The following is a 26,641-nucleotide window of genomic DNA, read 5'->3' as shown; positions in this document are numbered from 1 at the left end:
AGAGTGTTGGAAGCCATTTTGTAGATGACATCGCCGAAGTCGAGGATCGGTAGGATAGTCAGTTTTACTAGGGAAAGCTTGGCAGCGTGAGTGAAGGAGGCTTTGTTGCGGAATAGAAAGCCGACTCTTGATTTGGTTTTCGATTGGAGATGTTTGATGTGAGTCTGGAAGTACCTGTGTGTATAGTGCGTATGTTATCATGTGTTTGTATGCATGTGTCTGTGTATTACACAACACACAGAACATTGTCAATCAACAGGGACCTTTTCCACAGTTAGGGGTGTCGGGTAAGGGTAAGGGTCAGGGATAGGGATAGGGTTAAGGGTTTGGTTAAGGTTAGGATTAGGGTAAGGATCCGTTTAGATTGTGGTTAGTCTTTTTTTGCAGGTCAGCAATGTCATTATAGTATCTCCTCTTTTGCTACACCCCCAGTGGAGCAGGAAGCTATGTAAGCTCAACTTCCTGGGTTGTTCTGCGGCTCCCTTGATGCAATTTTGGCAGAGATTGTGTGTAAATATTTTTTTAAATCCAAAACGATGGATTGCAACACTCACTTTGCACACTTGCTCAGTGTCACGGGATTAGTTACATGAGCTGGACCAGCTCTTAGGGCCATGTAGGCTCGAAACCAACCAATGGTTGAAACTACTGGCTCTGTCATTGCCTACTACTACACAGCTGAATCTCACTGACTTACAGAACATATTAACTGAAGACGACATAGGCGATGAAACTTGGGAAAGCATTCATTTACAATGGAAGAAGTGAAGTGCGCAGGGGGACTGTTGGGCAATGTGAGCACAGGCGAGGGACGTGAGCACGGGCGAGGGACGTGAGCACGGGCGAGGGACGTGAGCACGGGCGAGGGACGTGAGCACGGGCGAGGGACGTGAGCACGGGCGAGGAACGTGAGCACGGGCGAGGGACGTGAGCACGGGCGAGGGACGTGAACAGGGCGTGACCAAAGTTGGGGAAAGCAGAATTTTATGCAAATACACTGTGACATTGCTGCGCTATTGACCAATCAAAGCTCACTATAGCTTCCAGACCCTACTGGATTGATTGGGGATACCTAGCAGAACCTAACATGCTTGCTAGCTTGCAAGCAGCCAAACGAGGGGAAAGCTAGTGTGGAGTGGTGAAATGCAAGTGCTAGTCAATACGTACTTTGAGTCTGCCATCTTGTGGCATGTACAGTAGTAACAGTATGTGACTTAATGAATTTCATTAACACCTGGGCCCTCTGTTCCATGGTGTGCTATAAAATATTCATTCGTTTGTCAAATTATATTCATTTTTTGTTTTCTGGAATTAAATTGTTATGAATTGAAATATCAAAAGTTTGATGTTTAGATGAATCATGTTATTTTCTCTCTTCATGTTGGGCAGGCTAGATTGCAGTTAGTCAGACAGTCCATACATTTTTAGAGTGAGGAAATCCAAACACGAATTTACAATGATTGTGTATGTTTGGCCACGGCCAAATGTGTGCGGTCTGCAGCCGCTTGTACACAAAATGATGAGAGAATTAAGCTACCGCGGACCACACAGTTAGCACCTGATACGCATATTGAGCACGCACAATAATGTCTCATCCTGTTAAAACAACGCAAAGAACATGAAGAAAATGGAATGCTAGATCAAGCTCTATGAAGCTGTTCAATCGACCGCCCGCTGGTTTGCAGTCTATGCTAAAACAGGCTGATATGTCACTGCCTCTCATGGTACTTGGACCTGCCTAGTGCCAGTCTTCTCGCAGAGTGTATCCAGTCATCAGACCCTGCGGCAATTTGCTTAGCTGGAGGTCAAACTGCACTCATTAGACCAGTCTCCAACTTCAGAGAACTTCCACTCCTGGAATCCGGTGAGTAACATACAGTATCCTGGCTTGGGGCGCTCTGAGACTGCAATATGAGGCTGACGTTTGGGATATTCCCAAAGTATGGCTCCTGTATAACCTTCACTGGAATCACCTTGGCTCTCTGTACCCTCACCCTGCTCCTAGTGGCTCTCAGCGGCTGAAAGCGAGAAGGCGGGAGCGGCCCCAAAAGGCACTCTGCCCTTCAGGGCCGACCCCGTTGCCCTGGTGGGTAACCTGTTCCAGATCCACCTGTCACTGACGTTTCTCCGTCTGCAGTACGGAGATGTCTTCCAAATGCATGTGGGCTTCCTTGTGGTGGTGGTGCTGCAAGGCTATGCCACCATTAAACAGGCGCTGGTACGGCATGGGGAGGCTTTTGCCAGACACCCTGACCTCTTCACCTTCTCCGCCGTGGGCCAATGGCACCAGCATGACCTTCAGTGAGTACAGTGCTGCCTGTGCGCTTCACAGGAAGCGGCTCCTTCTTGCAGGCAGAGCCGCGGGACCCTGGCACCATCTGTCTGCTAAAGGAGCACGTGTGCCGAGGCGGCTGGTATGGTGGAGGTCATTTGGGAGCGCTCAGAGGGGAGCGAGGGGTTAGTTCTGGACCCTGTGGTCCCGCTGGTCACTTCGGTGGCAAATGTGGTGTGTGCCCTGTGTTTCGGGAAGAGGAATGACTACAATGACACTGACTTCCTGACTATTGTGCACATCAACAACGAGGTGTTGCGGATCTTCGCTGCAGGAATCCTGGCCTACTTCTTTCCTGTGTTCCGCTACCTGCCGAGCCCGTCTCTGAGGAAGATGGTCGAGCACATCAAGAGAATGTGGAACACAACATCGAGGAGCACCTGTAGACATTTGAAAAGGTATGAACCACACCTGGGTCATGCAAATTAGAGCACGCCACAGAAATAGTTTAAAACAGAAAAAAGCGGGGAATTTTTTAAATGTAAATATGCTTAAATCATTTAAATGATCTAAATTGGAACAATTTTGAATACATTTAATGTCCAGTTTATTATTTTTTTTATTGCCATTTAAATATATTAAATAAATGTAAAGATATCTAAATTGGGACACTTTTTTGTACTTCAGTATATTTTAGTATATTAGATAAAGAGCAAAACAAATATATGTTGAATACACCTTAAGGATATTTTATTTATATTTCTCATAAATTATAAATATACCAAAATGGTATTTTGAATTAGAATTCCTGTATTTTCTTTACAAAAAAGTGTATTTATAATTTACTTTTACAAATACACTGCTACTCATTAACCACATTAGTTATTGTAATTAGCCATGTAAAGGTTACCTTGATTGACCAAGGCATCTTCTCTCTGTGGCTGGAGCACACAACTGCTTTGTAACCCATTTAAGAACTGTGCACCATTCACATTTCACACTTTAGTTGTTCGCATAATGGTAATAAATGAACATTTAAATAAAATGTGTAATGTGTTACATTTGAATGAGATAAATATGAGGAACAATATCATATTATAAATCTAAATTTCAACAGAAAAGGATGCTGGGGGATATGCACATTTCTGTGTTAATGCATTTTTGAAAGTATACTTGAAATATATTTTGTGGACATTTAAGCTAAATATACTTTTTGAAAGTATAAGTATATTTTTTTGTAATATGAAAAACTATACTCTCAGGAAGCATGTGCAATAAACAATCGTTATCATTGTCAACTTTGCACTTTTCTGAACAGAATTTCAGAAAGTACTTCAAAACTCATTATTGGCACTGAAACTACAGTGCCTTGTAAAAGTACTCATACCCCTTGGATTTATTCACATTTTGTTGTTACAAAGTGAGATTAAAATGGATTTGTAATTGTAATTGGTCATTTTTTGACAACAATCTACACAAAATGCTATAATGTCAAAGTGGAAGATTTATATTTATTTGTTTTCAAAAAGATTGATAGAAATGAAATAACTAAAATATAGTCGTTGCATAAGTTTTCAGCTCCATGAGTTAATATGCTAGAAACACTGTTGGCAGCAATTACAGCGTCTTTTTGGGTAAGTCTCTAAGAGTTTTACACACCTGGATGATGAAACATTAGCCCGTTATTATTTTCCTAATGATTCGAGCTCTGTCAATATGTTGGTGTTCATGGCTATACACCAATTTTCAAATCTTACCATAGATTTTCATGCAAATTTAAGTCAAAACTGTAACTTGGCCACTCAGGAACAGTCTGTCTTCTTGGTAAGCAACTCCAGTGTAGATTTGGCCTTGTGTTTTAGGTTGTCCTGCTGAAAGGTGAATTCCTCTCCCAGTGTCTGAAGCAGGGTTTCCTCTAGGATTTTGCCTGTGCTTAACTCCATCCAGTGTCGTTTTATCCCAGAAAAAAGCATACCCATACCATAATGCAGCCACCACTATGATTGAAAGAAGGAGGCGGTTACTCAGTGATGTGTTGTGTTAGATTTGGCCCAAACATATAGCTTTGTATTTAGGCCCCAAAAGTTTTTTTTGCAGTATTACTTTATCACAACAATGTTATTGATCCATCCTCAGTTTTCTCCCAATAATTTAATGATAGTGAACTTAAAGCCTGAAAAACAATTAATTTAAAGTACACTTTTAATAAGTGTAGTAAAGGTAGATGATAGTATATTTATAGTAAACTAAAAGACTGAAACAACTATAAATATAAAGTTAACTTTAATAAGTGTGTTGAAGTGTAAAGATATGAAATGTATAGTATACTTAAGATATACTACAAAAATACCTCTCGTATTTAAAGTATATTATTTTAATATTTTGTATATTTAAGTATACTTGTTATATATTAAAATAAACGTTTTGGGGATGAACAGACCCTGACCACAGACAGTATGATATATCGCAATATTTATGTATGGTAACATATCTGACGGGATTTAGCCATTCTACTGTTACAGCTGGAGTCAGGGGTAGGAAATGTTGATAGATATGCTATTGAAACTATGGGCTAGAGGCGTATAATCTATCATGTGTATACAGTGAAAAAAAAACAAATTGACGAGGATAGTTTTTGCAGACATCTCAACCTGGAGAGACATCTCAGCTTTCATGTGCGACTTTGAGGCTGAACTTGGTAGATTAGTAAACAGTTAGATGAGATATGATCAGTGCTATCAGATGCTGGTACAGAGGCACAGAAAACCAGTCAGCCATTGAGGGATTTGTTTTCAGAGGGATAGATTTTGCTGGGGGGGGATACACAGAGAGTAAAGGACTAACGCAGGGGTAAAAGAAAGGAAGAGATGAGAGAGAGGGAGGGAGAGATAGTTTGAGGAGAGGTACATGAGGAAAAAGCAAGGTTACTTTTTGGAAAGCGTATTTTTGCTTGTGATTTTGCCTCTTCGGCTTGTATATGTGAAAAATGGAAATAGTTGGAAGCTGAAATCGAAGCTACAGTATAAGAGACCTATACTCTAGGACAGGACAGACCAGGCTAATATATAACGAACGAGGCTTTGTTCTTGTGCACAGTGTCTAAAACACCCGCGCATACTCTTTAATTAGGAATTATTAATCTGGTGGAAGCTCACATGTTTTCTGGAAGATTTCTCACTTACAGTCTCACTCTCACAATTTGAGGGTACATTTGATTAGTGGGTCGTGTGCTAAAGTTTTGAAAGGATTACATTTGATTGTGAGTGTATATGGAAATGTAATGGATGTATATAGGACCCGGATATAACCTGGCGTGGCAAGGTTAGGACTCGTCCTGCGCATTTCATCTGAATCTTAATAGCTGCAGGCATTAAGTAGAGTGTAAAGTAAAGTGTTAAGTAACGTTTTGATGATATGTGTGTTTCCAGGACTGTATCCGTGACATCACAGATGCTCTGGTTGCACTCTGTGAGGAGCGGCGGGCAGGAGGATGAGGACACAGCAGTGCTGTCCAACTCCCTCAAATCCAGATGAGTTCATTTTCTTCTGGAGGATCTCTATGCCTGGCAGGGATGAGTTAAAGAATGCCTTTGAACAGACCAGCACTGCGGAAATCTCGTTAAGATGGCGCTCATCATACCATGGATACGATGATGGTAATAAAGAGGATTGTAACTGATGTTACAGTTTTTACTTTTCAGGACTCGATACCATCATAGCTGGTTTGCAGTGGAGCCTCTTTTACCACATCAAGTTTCCTGACATCCAGGTTTGCAACACACAGGAGATCCTCCTGTATAGGAACCACACCTCCCACCTCCTCACTCCTCCTGACTGAACAGCACTCCTTCTAGAAAACTTGAATACCTTATGCCCTTATAGCGCTATATGGTCTTATTGTCTCCTCATACCTTGTCTCTTTGTACGTCTGCTTGGGTGTCTGCTTTACCTGCTACTTTACCTGCTAAGAATCATTCCTTTGTTTTATAAAAAAATGGTTGGGAGTTCAGCTGTTCTAGGAATGAACGGTCATTCCTGACAAACAGCATGTCCTGATGAGCTGCAGTACCGCCCAGTTTGATGGTGTAGATGGGCCGTCCGTGCAGTTCCATACAATTATCTAATCTTTCATAGACAGATCCCCCCCCCCCCTTCTGTCCTGTCCTCAATGGCTAGAGACCATTGCTTGCCAGGGTGACACGTAAAAGGTCACTCTAATTTGATTAAAGCCCAAGCTAGTTTTGATGTGGACTGAGAAAACTGGTCCAGTCTGTTCAGTAGGCACGATGCATTCAGAGAGAGAGAGAGAGAGAGAGAGAGAGAGATTTTGGATACTTGGACAGTCTACTCAGACAGACTCAAAGGGGATCACACACAGGGGTATTGCACCGTACGTGAATCACAGTCACACAAATCATCCCTTTATTTGAAGATGGGAACTCCAGAATAGATGGCAATAATCCAACAGTCTTTCTTTCTTCTTGGGTCTCACTTTTTCTGAACGACTTGGCAATGTATCTGATCCTTTTCTCTGCATTTTCACTTTCAGGTACAGTATCTTGTTGTCTTCACCCGAGACATTTAGTATGTTGCCTTTGTATGGTTTAGGCGACCACATTGGCCCTGCCAGACTCCCACAGTTTGTGGACAAGACCAAGATGTCTTTTACCCGACGCCTTCATATACAAGGTGTTCCCTCACACATCCTACGTCCTCTTCACCATGCCACACGGGTGAGGCTCTGATAACACTCACAATAACAACTTGTAATGTATATTTCTGCATGGTGCCTGTCTGCTAGTATGTGCAGATCAAAGTGTTAGCTCTGGGAATGGAATGTTGCTATTCACTCAGTTGGTCTCTTTTGTCCTTCTTTTCCTCCCACAGAAAACGTCACACTCAATGCATACTTCATTCCTAAGGACACTTGTCTTCGTCAATCCGTATCAAGTTGATCATGACACGTGAGTGTTATCTGTATGCGTGTCACTTGCAGCGATGAGACAAGACTGTAACTACCAATTGGATACCAAGAAATTGGGGAGAAAAAGGAGTAAATAAAAATATAAGAAATGTGAATTTCTGTTTCCAAGTTGCAAAACATTTTTCCGTTGTGTGCCCTAATGAACACAACTCTCTTGTGGTGGTCATCACTGGTTGGTTGTCGTTTTACTCCAACTGGTTTTGACCGTCAGTGGCAGTGGCGTCATTATCCCTGTAATGCAAACACAGTTGCAAGCTGTCAGAGTCAAGACAGAGTTGAGCCGATACACAGTGAGCAGCCATATCCAAGGATTTGTCCAGAGTCATTTCCTCATTGGTAATACAATTGATTGATATTGATATTTACCTAGAAGCATGTTATGTGCTATTTTAGTGGTTTAAGATCAGCCTATTCTATATATAACTTTTATGATATCTGAATACAATGAAAGAATATCTATGCATTCCAAGATTTGGAAAAGAGTATTGTACAGGGTCATCCCCAGTATTATTTTCACTATTAGGGATGGTGATTGGTCCTTCTACCTTCATCAAGTGGAATGAGTTTAGAAATGCCTTTTATTTAAACCCCTATCTGGTTATTAATCACAACTAAATGCTTAGGAAGACGGGGAGTGTTGTTTTAGATAAGAGCCTTGGGCACCACGCAGCGTTCACTCAGGGTTCATTCCTACCCATCTCACTCTTCCCCTCCTCTTCATCTGTAACTCCGGGGTTTAAAGAGATCTCTCTATCTCCCTTTCTCTCCCCAATCCCCATCTGAAGTAGTTTCCGGGGCTACTCATAGATAGAGTAGAATCGCCTTTTTCCCAAATGCTCTCCCGTCTCTCCAACAGACCGATTAGACACAGTCTTTGGATCTATCAGACTTATTCCAGGGAGGTTAAGAGGACAGAAGACACACGTCTGAGAAATTCAAATTTGGATCATGTGATGTTCTATTTTAATATATATATATTTTTAGATAAAACTAGAACTGAAAAGCCATGACAATACATTTGAATAAGATGAGTATCTGATTTCCAGTATATGTTTAGAGAATAATTCACGGATGTCACAGCAGTGAAGCCATTTTGGGGCTCACGAGTGGCGCAGTGGCACTGCATCTCAGTGCAAGAGGCATCACTACAGTTCCTGGTTTACCAAAACAAGTGGCGGGGTGGCCGTTTTGTTGTTTTTCAAAACCCAGTCTGTAGCTTCAATACAGCTGTATAATCTATAAATAATATTATTCAAGAAACTCAAAGTTGAACTGGTTTCATGTTCAGGCTCCATGCTATCTTCTCCATGATAAATCCTGTTAAATGTTAAAGCCATAGGATAATTAATTTGCCTCTGTGCTGTCATAGGAGACTCCAACTATGTCTGTTATAGAGATCGTTTGGGCGGGTGAAATAAGAGTTGTTAATCAGCAAAATAGCTGCCATACTCTCCAGGGAACGCGACCCCCCCCTACTCTCACCCAATTTCTCTGCCTGTTCCCTCTGCTCTCTGATCAACCCATTTGTCTCTCACTTAGTTCTAGTCAGCAGAGCTCCTAGTATCTATTAAACTCTGGAGTTATTAAGAATAACAAACTAGGGTGAGCATGTGTAGAAGCAGCTCTGATCTGATTGGGCCAATACAGCAGGAAGGCACAAAGTGAATCAGAAGGCTAATGTGGCAGAAAACACTTGAGGGGTACAGTGTGGTTAAAATACTGAGCCATTAGGATCGCCCCATTGAAGACAAAGGGAGGTCTACAGATGTCGGATCTAAATTTGACCCATTTCACCACCGGAGGAAAATTATCCTTTAGCAGAAGGATTTTAATAAATATTTCATATTTAGAATCGCCGCCAGGGGGCAGCTGAGTTAAGCTATAGACCTTTTTGGGAAGGTCAAAAATAACAAACTCATTTAGAATGCATGGCCCCACTCTACCTCCGGCTAGCTCGCTGCCAAGTGCATGTTACAAGCAGCAAAGTACTATTTGTTTTCACAGGGCCGTAGGGAAAAAATGTACTCCGAAGCCACATTTTTATATTTATCTGCTTATAAATTCCAAAATTTGACAGGCTATTTTAGTCATCTTGTCTAGTCAAATATGCCTACACTAGGCCTGCAGCTTCTCTTCCCTCATAACTTCTTGACTTAGAAGACAAATGAATGATAATACTAGAATGAACGCGTCAATCATCTAGCTGACACCTGTAAAGCTTTCTCTTTCAATGTTACTCCTCTCAATGGGCCCGGGGAGAAAACAAATGGGCTCTAAAAGGGTAGCCTACATATTCTTCCCTTGCAAACATTTTCAGATTAAAACCAGTGAAAATCCATGTTTCTGATGCATATTTTACGTGGTTGAAATATTGTCAGCTGTTATGTAAAATGATCAATCACTGAATAAGACACTCACATATGCCTACTTAAATATTTCACACTGTGAAGAACAATGTCTCTATTACAATGCATACTTTTAGTATATTGTGAATGACTTGTTTATTGTGAAAGATTGTGATATTGTGAGAAACGAATATATCACATTACAACAGCCCGCTGCTTTTCACCACCTTCCAGGCCAAGTAGCCCACGTCCTCTGAAGTATTCGCATTTGCTCGAGATACTGAAAGAAATACATCTTACCATATTGCTCCACTCCTTTTTCCGAGACAAATAAATAACACTTGGTGTATCATTGTACTGCAAGAAATACTTAATTCTGCAGAAGTTAATTTCATATAAGGTAACATGAGAGATGTTACAGTCCTGTCAGTGTTCATATTTCAGTTATTATTCCATTTAACCCATCTCAAGTTCAAAGGTATGGTTTTAACCCTCTCATTTCAGCTCTCTCATTTGATGGCAAAGTAAACATGTTATAATGTGACGTATTAGTATGTCACAATATCATGATATTTCACCATGAACAAGTCATTCACAACAATATTCAAAGTAGGCATAGTAAGAGAGACATTAGTCTTTCACAGTGTGGAATATTTAAATATGCATAGTACAGGATAGTTTAAATTGCACAATTAAATAGTAGCCCTACATACAGTAATGGCAGTGTAGTAGAATACCAGGAATACTTGTACAGTGGTGCAATATAGTTAACAGCGGTGTCGGTGTAGAGATATGGAAAGAGTCCTCTTGTGACAAGAACATGGAGAGAATAGATACTTTTTTGTTCATGGGTTAGAAAGGAAATGTGTCTTCTGCTTTTCCCAACACCCTGCAGTGCAGCAACCCTAGGTGGAGAGCAATTCTGAGGGGGTTAAGTGCCTTGCTCAAGGACACAATGTCAGGAGATGGTACATGGGAGCCTTCCAGCTGCCAGTTCAGTTCCATACCCAGTTTTGTGTCGTCCTGGGCATGAACCATTGTAGTCATGGCACCACACTCATTAATTTGTCCTGTCGGGACCCAAAGTGGTGCACATTTTTGTTTTTGCTTTAGCACTACACATCTTATTTAAATCAAAGGAGGGGGACCCTGTTATATGTTCAAGAAAGCAATAAGCAGAATTCATTATTGCTGGCCTCATTACCTGTGTGCTACAGCGGTTACAGCTGCTGACCTCAGCACACATATAACAGCGTAGGTATGGGTTTGTAACTTCAGCGATTTTTGCAATACGTTCCAGTCACTGGCAGCAGAGAACTGGAAGGAAAGGCGACCAAATGAGGTGTTGGTTTTGGGGATGATCAGTGAGATATACCTGCTGGAACGTGTGCTACGGGTGGGTGTTGTTATTGTGACCAGTGAACTGAGATAAGTCTATGCTAGGTAAAGCTCCACCTTATAGTTGACCTGGAATCAGTGGGTCTGGCGACGAATATGTAGCGAGGGCCAGCCGACTAGAGCATACAGGTCGCAGTGGTGGGTGGAATAAGGTGATTTGGTAACAAAACGGATGGTACTGTGATAGACTGCATCCAGTTTGCTGAGTAGAGTGTTGGAAGCTATTTGCAGATGACATCGCTGTAGGATAGTCACTTTTACTAGGGTAAGTTTGGTGGCGTGAGTGAAGGAGGCTTTGTTGCGAAATAGAAAGCCGATTCTAGATTAGATTTTTGATTGGAGATGTTTAATATGAGTCTGGAAGGAGAGTTTACAGTCTAGCCAGACACCTAGCTATTTATAGTTGTCCACATATCCTAGGTCGTAACTGTCCAGGGTGGTGATGCTAGTCAGGCGGGCGGGTGCGGGCACAGTGTCCAAGGAAGGGCCGGAAGTATACAGAATGGTGTCGCCTGCGTAGAGGTGGATCAGGGAATCGCCCGCAGCAAGAGTGAAATCTTTGATATATACAGAGAAAAGAGTCGGCCCGAGAATTGAACCCTGTGGTACCCCCATAGATTTGACACACTGAACTCTGTCTGCAAAGTAGTTGGTGAACCAGGCGAGGCAGTCATTAGAAAAACCAAGGCTATTGAGTCTGCCGATAAGAATACGGTGATTGACAGAGTCAAAACACTTGGCTAGGTTGATGAAGACGGCTGCACAGTACTGTCTTTTGTTGATGGCGGTTATGATATCGTTTAGTACCTTGAACGTGGCTGAGGTGCACCCATGACCGGCTCGGAAGCCGGATTGCACAGCGGAGAAGGTACGGTGGGATTCAAAATGGTCAGTGATCTGTTTATTAACTTGGCTTTCGAAGACTTTAGATAGGCAGGGCAGGTCTGTAACAGTTTGGGTCTAGGGTGTCACCCCCATTGAACGTGGTGGATGACCGCTTCAGGCCTTTGGCCCGGGGTTGGAGTAGCCAGAAGGAAGGCATGGTTATTGCTTATAATGCTTATAATGCTTAAATGTTCGATTATCATGGATTTATCAGTGGTGACCGTGTTACCTAGCCTCAGTGCAGTGGGCAGCTGGGAGGAGGTGCTCTTGTTCTCCATGGACTTTACAGCCTACAGTTTGCATTGGAATATAATCAAATAATAATGGGCCTATTGCAACCATAGATGGCACTGGATTATCGCCATATGATGTCATATTAAACCATCAATACGCAATAAATTCACCTGCACAGTTGATCTCAATTGCAAACATGATTGGTTACCTCTCCCTAAAAGATTACGTCGGCATTAAGTTATGCCTCACTCACAATGTAATCGGAACTAGGAAACTCTGAAATGTCAGATTCTCAGAGTTTCCGAGTTCCTAGCATGTGAACTAGCATGTGCACGCGGAATTAGTCCTGCTTGTAACCAAAGTCTTTCAAGATATGTTCACCCTCTGATTTTTAATCATCGGAACAACTTATTAACATAAACACATTTAGCATCTCCTGATTTCCGTGCATAGTCTACAAGCCACTTTGGAACATCTACATTTGAAAAAGTCTAATAAATCCATTTAATATAGCCCACACCATCACAATAAATCCATTAGTTATTTTACACAGGTCTAAAGAAACATGATATGAAGAAAAAGTAGTCTATTTTCAGAAGAACAGAATAGTATATTCTGAGTTGTCCTTATGTTAGGCCCTGATCTGGCTATGCCATTGTGGCTGTGGGCTAAACTAGTTCATTAAGCTGACAAGATTTGTTTAGAATTCCATAGCATTATCTTAAATTATTTTATAGTATTAAGAATACAACAGAACCTAACTGAATAAAATAGAACAATTCCTGAGGGAATGCGGCTTTTCTGTGTTAACAAAGATGCAGGTCCTCCTATATGCTTAATTTAGAGTTATTTATGCAACTTTAGTTGTGATAGAAACGTTGGTCTGTGTTTTGATTTTTAATACATTCTAAGCCGCATGAAAGGCATGAGCTCTGCTTTGTTTCATTGTGAAGACTACACACACTTCATCAGTCTCTCATTCACAATTTGACAAGCACTTCATACATTTCTTACCAGGCCTCGAATTTCCTGCGGCATCCCCCTTGTGTGGCCATAATACCCCCTTAAAAATCCAGGCCTTTTGCAGCCAAAGTATAATAATTATAATTCCCCTCTCCCTGCAGCCGTGCACCGAAGCACCTCTTACTCACATGGCTCTCTCAGATATCTCAATTCTTATTAGCCAATGCAGTCATGTGATTGGGTCCTTCTCAGCCCTGAAGTAGAGTATGAGTGAAGACAGCCAAGTGAAGACAGCCACATTGAGGATGCTACTGCGCATAGCAAGATGTTAAAAGAACTGTCCACATTTACTTTTCGTCAGTCAACAAGATGTTTACTAACACACAGCAGAAGCACTAGCCTATGTCAATCTACTATCCCCCTTAGTACAAAAGTTGACCTATTCTATTGGTGAACTTGTCCTTCTGTGCGAGAAATAAATATTCCAAACACACTCTGGGACAGTTGTGGGATGCCACTCGCATCAAATAACCACTCGCTTCAAAGACCTTTTAAAAGCAATAAGGTTGATGCAACAGATCAGAATGTTTAGCTTAAAATGCTGAAAAACCATTAGGGTATTTCTTAACATTATAAGCGCGGAAACGCGCACACGCTAGCAGGCTATAAGCGTGAATGTTCCAAATTGCAATCAATTAGTGGGAATGCAGTTATGCATGTAATGCTTTACTATAAAGGTGCATTTGTGGTGAATATGATCTTCCCCAAACTTGAAACTCATGAGCCGCGTACGTCAGTTAGGCTCTACACAGGTTGTAAAGTGGATTAATGTGCTTAATTTTGAGAAGTTATTGGGCCACTTTAGTTGTGATACAAACCTTATCAAAACATATAGACCTAAGGCCTAGGCTACATGAGGTTTGCGACTATGATTTCAAAAAGTCTTAAAACTTGTTCAGGATAGGGGGCCGTATTTTCACTTTGGATGAATTGCGTGCCCATAGTGAAATGCATCAAACTCTGTCCTAGATTGCTAATAGATGCATATTATTATTACTATTTGATAGAAAACACAACACAAGTTTCTAAAACTGTTTGAATTATGTTTGTGAGTATAACAGAACTCATTGGGCAGGCAATCTTCTAAACAAGAAGTGAAATTCTGAAAGTTGGGACAACTTTGATGTCATCGCCCCCTCCTTTTCCAACAAGATATGGATCTGGATATGGAGCACTTCCTACGCCTTCCATTAGATGTCCTCATTCAGTAGAAAGTGGAATGGAGCATTTGCTGTGAACTTTGACCTAATGGGAGGGGAAATAGTCAGCCATTTTCCTGTGGCGTATTTCTCTGTGGGTGCTACCGCTGTTCTATTAGGCTCCAGATGAAAACGTATGATCCGGTTGGAACGTTATTGGATATATATGATAATAACATCCTGAAGATTGATTCTCTACTTAGTTTGACCAGTTTATTCGACCTGGAATATATCTTTTGGAAGTTTTCGTGCGAGTTATCTTGGACCAGCAGTCAGTTTTTGGGCACGTGAGCTGAAACTGATAGCAAATGCAGCTACATGGACACTAGTATTGGACATTATGGAACAAAACAACAATTTATTGTGGAACTAGGACTCCTTGCACTACATTCTGATGAAATATCATCAAAGGTAAGGGAATATTTATGTTGTAATTTCGTATTTCTGTTGACTCTAACATGGCGGAGAAATACTGTTACGTCTGAGTGCCGTCTCAGATTATTGCAACGTTAGACTTTTTCCGTAACGTTTAAAAAAAAAATCTGACACAGCGGTTGCATTAAGAACCAGTGTATCTTTAATTTTATGTAGAACATGTATCTTTAGTCAAAGTTTATGATGAGTATTTCTGTTATCTGGCATAGCTTTCTATAATTCCTCCGGATATTTTGGAGGAATTTCTGAACATGGCGTCAATGTAAACCGAGATTTGTGGATATAAAAATGCATGTTATCGAACAAAACATAAATGTACTGTGTAACATGTCATATGACTGTCATCTGATGAAGATTTTCAAAAGGTTAGTGATTCATTTTATCTCTCATTCTGCTTTTGTGATTTTATCTTTGGCTGGAAAAAAATGGCTGCGTTTTTCCTTTGATCTGGTGGTGGTCTAACAAATATATGTTGTGTTTTCGCCACAACAGGTTAAAAAAGGCATGTACTGTTTCTTGCCTTACTGCACACAAGCTGGGCATCATTCACAAGTGATAATACATCATTCACAAGTGGCTAATACTAATATTAGACTATTCTTAATTTAATCTTGTTTTTACATATACTAAATAATATAAGTGTGAAATTTGTTTTGATTTAGAATTGACCATGATCATGCACCTGTCTCGGAACAGGGGCAGGGGAAACAAAATACATGTCTATCCACTTACAGTAAATAGCGAATAGAGGAAGCTTTTCCCACGGTTCATTTTCATGCCAGACACGTAGCCTATAATCCTGTTTTTAAGCAAAGCAATGTGCTTAATATTAGGAAAGTTGAGAAATAAATATAGTAGGCCTAGCCTATATTAAGCTGATGGGATCCTCCTATTTTTAATAGCATAGCCTATAGAAATGTAGTGAAACATGAGCTCATGGGCTCTCATGAAGTGTTTGATTTGATACACATTTGCATTGATGTCAGTGTGATTAGAGGGACAAGAGAGTGCTGAGTACCAGGGCCCAGTTGCATAAAACATCTTAAGTTAATTTGAGCCTCATCTTTCCTTTAAGTAAGTTTCACAAAACATTTTAGGGCAAATTTCCCCCTTAAATTAAGTGGAAAAAGTTAAGGGTGCCCATGAAGTCCCTTAAGTGCTTCATTCAGTATGGATATCAATGTAAACAGCATTTGTGGAGGTGACTGTTGCTTTCCTCTGCCCTGGATTCAAAAGGAAAATATCCACCAACTAGCTAGTAGCAAGCTAGCAACTTAGCTAAACAATGGAAGGTGCATTATTCAGGGATACAAAGCTAGCTGGCTAACAAGCTACCTACTCTGTAAATTAGCTTGACGTGCTTGAAAGTAATAAAAACAAGTTGAGAAAAAAGTAACTAAAAGAAACGTGTTTTATTATTTTCTGAATCAATTTGTTTTTCCTCTCTTGAATATAGAAGTTCTATTTTGTGATCCTCCAAAATAAATGCGATCTCTTTGACGAGATGTGAATCAGGTTGTCTCTATGGAAATGTTTGACTCACCCTTAAAACAATTCTCTTTGGCAAGGGAAATTAATCCTTAAAAACCTCTCAATTTTTTGCCTAAAATGACATACCCAAATCTAACTGCTCTGAAGCAAGGATATGCATATTCTTGGTACCATTTGAAAGGAAACACTTTGAAGTCTGTGGAAATGTGAAAGGAATGTAGGAGAATATAACACAATAGATCTAGGAAAAGATAATACAAAGGAAAAAATTGTATTGTTACTTACAACCTCATGCTAATCACATTAGCCTACGTTAGTTCAACCATCCCGTGGAAGGAACACCGATCCCGCATAAGTTTTTAAGGTAAACCCTTAAGGGGAACAGTTCAAAAGTTTGGCAGGCTACTAATGACCTGTTGACGGGTTAGGGTTCCCATTTGGGAACGACCCCCCCCCCCCACGTTCAGCTGGAAGGTGGCGCATGGAACGCAAAAATATTCTTAGAAATATTTAACCTCCACACATTAACAAGTCCAATAGCTCAAATGAAAGATAAACACCTTGTTCATCTACCCAGCAAGTCAGATTTCTAAAATGTTTTACGGCGAAAACATAGCACATATTTATGTCAAACCACCACCGAAGACACAGCTAATTTGCATAGCCAAGTTGAACAAAATATGCAATCAACAAACGCAGGATTAAAAGAAAAATAATGCACTAACCTTTTGAAAATCTTCATCAGATGACAGTAATAGAACATGTTACACAGTACATTTATGTTTTTTTCAATAATATGCTATATATTCATAAATCTCTGTTTACAATGACGCATTGTTCAAAAAATGCTACTCAAATGTCCTGAGAAATGACAATAGCTCCGGCAGATAACGTCAGATAACAAGCAATACACATCATAAACTTTGACTAAATATACTTGTTCTACATATATATAGAAAGATACACTTCTTCTAAATGCAATCGCTGTGTTACATTTATTTTTAACGTTACAGAATTCGTTCACTAGGCTATAACATGAGACGGCGCTCAGAAATTAGCATTATGTCTCCTCTATCTTGGAGTCCACAGAAACCCAAATTTACCACAGAAATATTCCCTTACCTTTGATTTTCTTCCATCAGAAGACCTGGAAGGAATTATACTTACCAAAACCAGTGTTTAGTTTTGAAGTCTGTGTCTTTAGGTTATCAAACGGCGACATATTTCGGTTGAAATGCAGCCAAAATTCAAGTGGATGCGCACCAAAACGTCAAAATTACATATTATATGTCGACTAAACTGGTCAAACTTAGTTCAGAATCAAGCTTTAGCATGTTATAAAGGTGGACAACAATCCTAAGCACGAACAGAAACACACACATCGTTTAGTCAATCCTGGAAGAAAGAGAGCACTGGAGTTTCAGCCCGCCAAAAGTCTCGTGAGCGTGCGATTCTCACAATGAGAAGCCCCATTGAAAGCAGACATCACGCTGAAGACAGAGAAACTGTTCCTGGGTCTGTAGCTGCTTGGGAAGGGTGGGGGGATGACGTCAAAGTTGGGCCAACTTTTCGGATGACAAGAGAGAGTTTGGGAGAATGGCTGCCCTGAGAGTTCTGCTTTACATACAGACATAATTTAAATGGTTTTAGAAGCTTTAGAGTGTTTTCTATTCAATAATAATTATTATATGCATATATTAGCAATTTTTGACAGATTTCTTTTCTGTTTACTATGGGCACGCAATTCCTCCAAAGGGGGCAGTAGTCAGCCCTATCATACTTTGAGAATGGTGGCCTCATGCAGGGTTGCCAGGTCTATCTAAAATGTCTAGCCCAATGACTACTCAAAACCCTGCCACAAGGTCTGAAAACCAGCCCAAAAATGTCTTGTTTTTTTTCACAGCAAGAAAGGAGTTTTCCAGAATGTAATTGAGCAAATTATGTGGTATTATGTACAAGATGGTAAGACTACAAACCGTTATAAATGGCCTATTTACAAGATTGACTTGTCATTTCAATAGCCATAGGCGAGGCCTGCTGACTAAAATCTGGGTTCTTGATTGCAATTCAACTTTGCCATGGTATGGTTAGCTAGATGCAGGTAGCCTATAGCTACGGATAGGCCTACATCTAATTTCAGATAGCCTACAGTAGGCAAGATGTAAAATTAACGATTTAGCAGCTTGCTTGACAGACTCATATATTCAACAAGAACAGCGAGATGATTTCAAGGTAAGAAGTGGTTCTGTTGCCCAATAGGCTACTGAGCAGTGGTGACTCATCATTCAGGGCAGGTGGGGCAGAGCAAAAAAAAATTATATATATATTGGTCCCTTTTGGAAAAGAGACCCTTAATCCCAGACTTGGACCACACATCCACTCCACTGAATAGCAGGATAGTGATTGCTCTGCAATGCATGCAGTTAGCCTCTGATTCCTTCCAAGCCACTCTGTTGAATTTGCGATTTCCAACTTGTTGTGTAATGTTTACGTCCAATGGTTGATGAGCACCGATACGTTTTATCTATAATCTATAATAATTTCTCTTCAGAATTTATCTTCATATGACAAATATTGAAAAGGATTTGCCAGTAGATTGTCGACTTGATTTATGTTAATGACTCCTAGCATGCTAACTAGGATTTTGAAAGTATGACGTTGACATGATCAGTCCAATCAAAGCTACTGTAAATACAACGTGATTTGGCGTAATTTTATCTGTGGCCAATGACCTTGAGCCTTCTTGAATGGGCACTTCTAATGTAACTCTATGGCAGCACCCAAGGGGCTTGAATTTCCGAGCACTCCCCCAAGATTTTGCTGTGACGTAGTGTCCACATGAGTGACAGAACACTGAGACAATCAATGTGCAACTAGAAAACATTTACCAACCTCTACGCTCCGTATTTTCACCTGGCGGATCCACCTCCACAGAAAGCACTAAACTAGGCTGAAACATGCGTTTTGGAGCTGCCTCACTCACTCAAGAAAAAAAGAGACCAAGTTTGTATGCCACTTATTTAACTCAACAAGTTTTTTACAAACTGATATAAATTAACATGCAAAACCAGCAAAGATATATATATATATATATATATATATACAGTACCAGTCAAAAGGTTAGACACACCTACTCATTCAAGGGTTTTTATTTATTTTTACAATTTCTACATTGTAAAAGTGAAGACATCAGAACTATGAAATTACACACATGGAATCATGTAGTAACCAAAACATGTATTATTCAATGTAGCCACCCTTTCCCTTGACAGCTTTGCACACTCTTGGTATTCTCTCAACCAGCATCACCTGGAATGCTTTTCCAACAGTCTTGAAGGAGTTCCCACATATGCTGAGCACTTGCTGGCTGCGTTTCCTTCACTCTGCATTTCAACTCATCCCAAACCATCTCCATTGGGTTGAGGTCGGAAGATTGTGGAGGCCAGGTCATCTGATGCAGCACTCCGTCACTCTCCTTATTGGTCAACTAGCCCTTACAAAGCCTGGAGGTGTGTTTGGTCATTGTCCTGCTGAAAAACAAATGATAGTCCCAATAAGTGCAAACCAGATGGGATGGCGTATCGCTGCAGTATGCTGTGGTAGCCATGCTGGTTAGGTGTGCCTGGAATTCAAAATAAATCACCAACAGTGTCACCAGCAAAGCACCCCCACACCATCACACCTCCTCCTCCATGCTTCATGGTGGGAACAACACATGTGGAGATCCACCTGTGTGGAGATTCACCTACTCTGCGTCTCACAAAGACACTGCGATTGGAACCAAAGATCTCAGACCAAAGGACAGATTTCCCCCTTTCTAATGTCCATTGCTCCTGTTTCTTGGCCCAAGCAAGTCTCTTCTTCTTATTGGTGTCCTTTAGTAGTGGTTTCTTTGCAGCAATTCGACCATGAAGGCCTGATTCACACAGTCTCCTCTGTTACTTGAACTCTGTGAAGCATTTATTTGGACTGTAATTTCTGAGGCTGGTAACTCTAATGAACTTATCCTCTGCAACAGAGGTAACATCTGGGTCTTTCTTTCCTGTGGTGGTCCTCATGTGGGCCAGTTTCATCATAGCACTTGATGGTTTTTTGACTGCACTCGAAGAGACTTTCAAAGTTCTTGACATGATTACATGATTTTCTACATGATTGTCTTTTCATATTTTGGATGTCTTCACTATTATTCTACAATATAGAACATAGCAAAAATGAAGAAAAGCCCTTGAATGAGTAGGTGTGTCCACATTTTTTGATACTGGTACTGTATGTATATTTTTTACTTAATCAGGTGGTTCTCTGCACGGAATGACAGGTCGCCACATGTTCTTCTTACACTATACTGTTTCAGGCAATGTTTTGACCAGGGATAAACACTGTAATAATAGAGGCTGTGTTAGCACTAGTGCTCTCCTCCTAAAGCACTGTAGCACTAGCTTAAAACCTGTTTGGGATAGGGGGCAGCATTTTCACGTTTGGATGAAAAGCATCCCCAGAGTAAACAGCCTGCTAATATATGCATATTGTTAGTAGATCTGGATAGAAAACACTCTGAAGTTTCTAAAACTGTTTTAATGATGTCTGTGAGTATAACAGGAGAAATAGCAGGCGAAAACCTGAGAAAAATCCAACCAGGAGGTGGGAAATCTGAGGTGTGTAGTTTTTCAACTCTTGGCCTATTGAATATACAGTGTCTATGGGATCATATTGCACTTCCTAAGGCTTCCACTAGATGTTAACAGTATTTAGAGCCTCGTTTGATGCTTCTACTGTAAAGGATGGGCGTTTGAGAGGGGATTGAGTCAGTGGTCTGTCAAAGTGCCACGAGCTGGTCACGCGCATTCACATGAGAGTTAGCTTGAGTTCCATTTAATTTCTGAAGACAAAGGAATTCTCCGGTTGGAACATTATTGAAGATTTATGAGAAAAACATCCTGAAGATTGATTCTATACTTCGTTTGACATGTTTCTATGGACTGTAACGGAAATGTTTGACTTTTCGTCTGAACTAAGCGCATTGAGTATTTGGATTACTGGGCTAAACGCGCAAACAAAAAGATGTATTTGGACATAAAGATGAACTTTATCGAACAAATCATACTTTTATTGTGGAACTGGGATTCCTGGGAGTGCATTCTGATGAAGATCATCAAAGGTAATTGAATATTTATAATGCTATTTCTGAGTTCTGTTGACTCCAACATGGCGGATATCTGTATGGCTTAATTTGTTGTCTGAGCGCCATACTCAGATTATTGCATGGTTTGCTTTTTTCCGTAAAGTGATTTTGAAATCTGACATAGCGGTTGCATTAAGGAGAAGTATATCTCTAATTCTGTGAATAACACTTGTATCTTATTTTAAGGTTTATGAACACTATTTCTGTAAATTGATGTGGCTCTCTGCAAAATCACCGGATGTTTTGGAAGCAAAACATTACTGAACATAACACGCCAATGTAAACTGAGATTTTTGGATATAAATATGCACTTTTTCGAACAAAACATACATGTATTGTGTAACATGAAGTCCTATGAGTGTCATCTGATGAAGACCATCAAAGGCTTGTGATTCATTTTATCCCTATTTCTGCTTTTTGTGACTCCTCTCTTTGGCTGGAAAATGGCTGTGTGTGTTTTTGTGACTAGGCTCTGACCTAATATAATCATAAGTTGTGTTTTCACTGTAAAGCCTTTTTGAAATCGGACACGATGGGTAGATTAACAAGAAGTATATCTTTCATTTGGTGTATTGCACTTGTTCATGTATGAAAGTTACATATTAAAAAAAAAAAAAAAATTGAATTTTGCACACTGCCTTTATAGCGGAATGTTGTCGAGGGGTTCCGCTAGCCATAAGGCTGTTTTGGCTCTGCCCAGGACATAACCTTAAAGCAAGCCCAGGCAGTGGCATCGTTAGGCCTGGGCTTCTGGGGCTTCAGCCCCGGATGTTTTTGATCCAGCCCTGAACCTTTAGATGGTCAAATAATTATAATAAAAATACAATTGTTTTTGTTTGATTTGAGTTTCCATAACCACAATTCACTTGTGCTATGCAGAATAGAAAATACATATTTTACAGACATATTTTTATGTCAAAAATAAACAATAAAATATAAGACCCTCACAAAATGTTACAGATGCCCCATTGAGAGCATCCTGTCGGGCTGTATCACCGCATGGTACAGCAACTGCATCGTCCGCAACCGCAAAGCTCTCCAGAGGGTGTTGCGGTCAGCTCAACAGATCACCGGGAGCACACTGCCTGCCATTCAGGACATCTACAGCACCTGGTGTCAAAGTGAGGCCAAGAAGATCATCAAGGACCTCAGCCACCCGAGCCATGGCCTGTTCACACCGCTATCATCCAGAAGGCAAGGTGCATCAAAGCTGGGACTGAGAGACTGAAAAACAGCTTCTATCTCAAGGCCATCAGACTGTTAAATAGCCATCACTAGCTGGCCTCCACCCGGTACCCTGCCCTGTACTTAGTCACTGTCACGAGCCGGCTACCACCTGGCTACTCATCCCTGCACCTTAGAGGCTGCTGCCCTATGTACTGTACATAGAAATGGAACACTGGTCACTTTAATAATGTTTATGTAACAGTATAGACTTTACGTCCAATGTTTATGTAACAGTATAGACTTTACGTCCGTCCCCTCGCCCCAACATGGGCGCGAACCAGGGACGCTCTGCACACTTCAACAGTCACCCTCGAAGCATCGTTACCCATCGCTCCACAAAAGCTGCGGCGCAAGTGACGTCACCAATTGAAACGCCACTAGCGCGCACCACTGCTAACTAGCTAGCCATTTCACATCGGCTACACTTAGATACTGTTTTATCCATTTCATATGTTTATACTGTATTCTAGTCAAGGCCATCCTATTCAACTATTCTTGCACATACACTATTCTATCCACGTATTCTTCAGATATTCTACATATTCTATCCACATGCTGTCCATAATGTCTATACATCCCCTCACACACACACATTTCTATATTTCTATATTTATTAATTCCATTCTAAGGTTTAGATTTGTGTGTATATTTCTGTATTGTTAGATACTACTACACTGTTGGAGCCAGGAACACAATAATTTCTCTACATCTGCAATAACATCTGCTAAATATGTGTGCGACTAGTACAATTGTATTTGATTTGATACAATTTACTGCGCTAGCCAGTATAGGGTTGTCACTAGTTAACACAGCCATAAAGTCATTATTCTGGTTAAAACCCACCCATTTCTACACTTTCTCTTCTTAATGTATGATTTTAAACCTAACCCTAACCTTAACCACACTGCTAACCTTATGCCTAATCCTAACCTTGAATTAAGACCAAAAGGCTCATTCTCGTAGCCTTTGTGGCTGTGCAATCTGATTTTGTGGCCGTGTTATCTAGTAGAAACCCAATAGAAGACACTGCAAGAAGCCCCTGGAGTGAAGCAGTAGCTGCTGTGATTGGTCAAGATATCAAAACTCAGTGGGCTGCTCACGTCCCTTGAACGCTCCCCACCCCTACAGCAACGGTAATGATGTCAATATCATCATTCAGCAAAACGCCTGTCGCTCTGCTCAGTATAGCACAGAGCAAATGTGGATATTTGGAACTTCTTCCGAAAAAAGAGGGAAGAAAGTGAACAGGTTGAGCATGAGCGGTCCGCAGTGAATGAGGTGGAGAAGGCAGAACAGCCAGAAAGTCGAGGTGCAGCAGCAATAGCAAAGTTAGCCACTGGTTTGTGCAGGGTTGGTGGTAGCTAACTAGCTAGTGGTAGTGCTCAGCATCCTTATGCTACTCGGTGTCAGTCAGAGTTATTTAATAGTATATTTATTGAATGGGCAAGGTAAGGATGTTGATATAAGTCATGATATTTGGAAAAGTGTTTATTTCCAGGGAGTTTGTGTTTTTGATGGGTTTCATTTCTGTAGCTAGCTTGGTTGGAAGCCACTTCGGTAGCTATTGGCTGGCTCGCTAGCTGAGTTGAGAGAAAGTTTTTCTGATTGAAGCACCTTCTTCTAACAGTGACACAGGGCCCCCATGTGGACTGAAACGGAACTTTACTATAACTTGATATTAACTGTGTTTAAAAAATGGGCAATGTTGAGGTGGTAGAACTGTCAAAATGAAATGAATCACGTCTTATAACCTATTCCATTCTACAGGTAAACATGTTATATCCATATAGATATAGGCTATGTAACTATTTTTAAAACATTGCCCATTTTTAAATTGGTCAAGTTATTTCATTGAGCTTTTATTTATGTGACTGTTTTTGTGCATTTCTACGAGAGGAACCAAACCGTGCTGGGCCGAAATGCAACCAGCACGAACTTGACTTGTTCGTTCTTGGTTGTTTTTTAATTTGCCGTGGAACTGGTAACATGACTATGTTAAATATGTGGGAAAAACTGCAAATGTTTTGACAGTGACACTGTTGTGATCTTTGGTGACTGGCATTTTTAAGTATGGAGGAGGGAGACGTGCTGGTACAGTTAGGCTATTTTGTGCCGTCCTTTTCATTTTTGTTTGTGGCAGCAATGGAGGCTGAACAGAAAAGAGCAAAAAAAGAGATGGAGAAATAGACAACGTATCGTCATGCGAGGAGAGGATTGCTTCAGCCGGTTAAAAGGTGTGTAGAAAGAAACGCTCGAGAGGTACAGTGCATTCAGAAAGTATTCAGACCCCTTGACTTTTTCCAACATTTTGTTACGTTACAGCCTTAGGTCTTTCCGGAGACCATCTGACCGTACGCAAAGATACACACATTTAGGGGCTCGTAAGTAAGCATTTCACTGTAAGGTCTACACCTATTGTATTCGGTGCATGTGACAAATAACATTTGATTTGGTTTGATTTGAAGCCGTCAATGGCTGACTGGATCAGCCTGGAAAAGAGAATGGTTCGAACAGGGATGCTTAAAGGCCCTGTGCAGTCAAAAATGTTTTTACAGTGCCTTCGGAAAGTATCCAGACCCCTTGACTTTTTCCACACTTTAAGTTACAACCTTATTCTAAAATGGATTAAATTGAAGTTTGTGGAAATGTGAAAGGAATGTAGAAGAATATAACACAATAGATCTGGTCAAATATAATACAAAGGAAAAAAACAACCATTCTTATGTACTTTTTTGTACCATCATCTTTGAAATGCAAGAGAAAGGCCATAATGTACTATTCCAGCCCAACTGCAATTAAACATTTTGCCACTAGATGGCAGTAGTGTATGTGCACAGTTTTAGACTGATCCAATGAACCATTGTATTTATGTTCAAAATGTTGTATCAAGACTGCCCCCCCCCCCCCAAAAAAATAGAAATAGTATTCAGTATATTCAAGTATTCAGACCCTTTGCCATGAGACTCAATTTTGAGCAGGTGTGACCTGTTTCCATTGATCATCCTTGAGATGTTTCTACAAATTGATTGGATTCCGCCTGTGGTAAATTCAATTGATTAAACATTATTTGGAAAGGCACACACCTGTCTATATAAGGTCCCACAGTTGACAGTGCATGTCAGAGCAAAAAACAAAGCCATGAGGTCGAAGGAATAGTCCGTAGAGCTCAGAGACAGGATTGTGTTGAGGCAAAGATCTGGGGAAGGGTACCAGAAAATGTCTGCAGCAACACAGTTGCTTCCATCATTCTTAAATAGAAGAAGTTTGGAACCACCAAGAATCTTCTAGAGCTGGTTGCTCGGCCAGACTGAGCAATCAGGGGAGAAAGGCCTTGGTCAGGGAGGTGACCAAGAACTTGATGATCACTCTGACTGAGCTCTAGAGTTTCTCTGTGTAGATGGGAGAAACTTCCAGAAGGAAGCTAGTGTTCTCCTGGCTTCTGCCAAACCCAGATTTGTCCGTCCGACTGCCAGATGGTGAAGTGCGATTCATCACTCCAGAGAACGCGTTTTCACTGGCAGTCCAATGGCAGTGAGCTTTACACCACTCCAGCCGATGCTTGGAATTGCGCATGGTGATCTTAGGCTTGTGTGCGGCTGCTCAGTCATGGAAACCCATCTAATGAAGCTTCCGACAAACAGTTATTTTGCTGAAGTTGCTTCCAGAGGCCGTTTGGAATTGGCTAGTGAGAGTTGCAACCGAGGACAGACTATTTTTACGCACTGCGCGCATTAGCACTCGGCGGTCCCATTATATGAGCTTGTGTGGCCTACCACTTCATGGTTGAGCCGTTATTGCCCCTAGACGTTTCCACTTCACAATAACAGCACTTATAGTTGACCGGGGAAGCTCTAGCAGGGCTGAAATTTGATGAACTGACTTGTTGGAAAGGTGGCATCCTATGACGGTGCCACGTTGAAAGTCACTGAGCTCTTCAGTAAGGCCATTCCACTGTCAATGTTTGTCTAT

The 26,641-nt window shown here is 40.8% G+C and overlaps 1 pseudogene; it reads left to right on the top strand.

The window, feature by feature from the left end:
• The first annotated feature begins 755 nt into the window (after positions 1–755).
• LOC118357829 (cytochrome P450 1A1-like) lies at positions 756–24,859 on the top strand (annotated as a pseudogene).
• The last annotated feature ends 1,782 nt before the right edge of the window (positions 24,860–26,641 follow it).

The sequence above is a fragment of the Oncorhynchus keta genome, chromosome 25 (genome assembly GCF_023373465.1).
Source record: "Oncorhynchus keta strain PuntledgeMale-10-30-2019 chromosome 25, Oket_V2, whole genome shotgun sequence".
NCBI classification, from domain to species: Eukaryota; Metazoa; Chordata; class Actinopteri; order Salmoniformes; family Salmonidae; genus Oncorhynchus; species Oncorhynchus keta.
The sequence above is the reverse complement of the archived record's forward strand: the minus strand, read 5'-3'. Positions and strand labels throughout refer to the sequence as shown.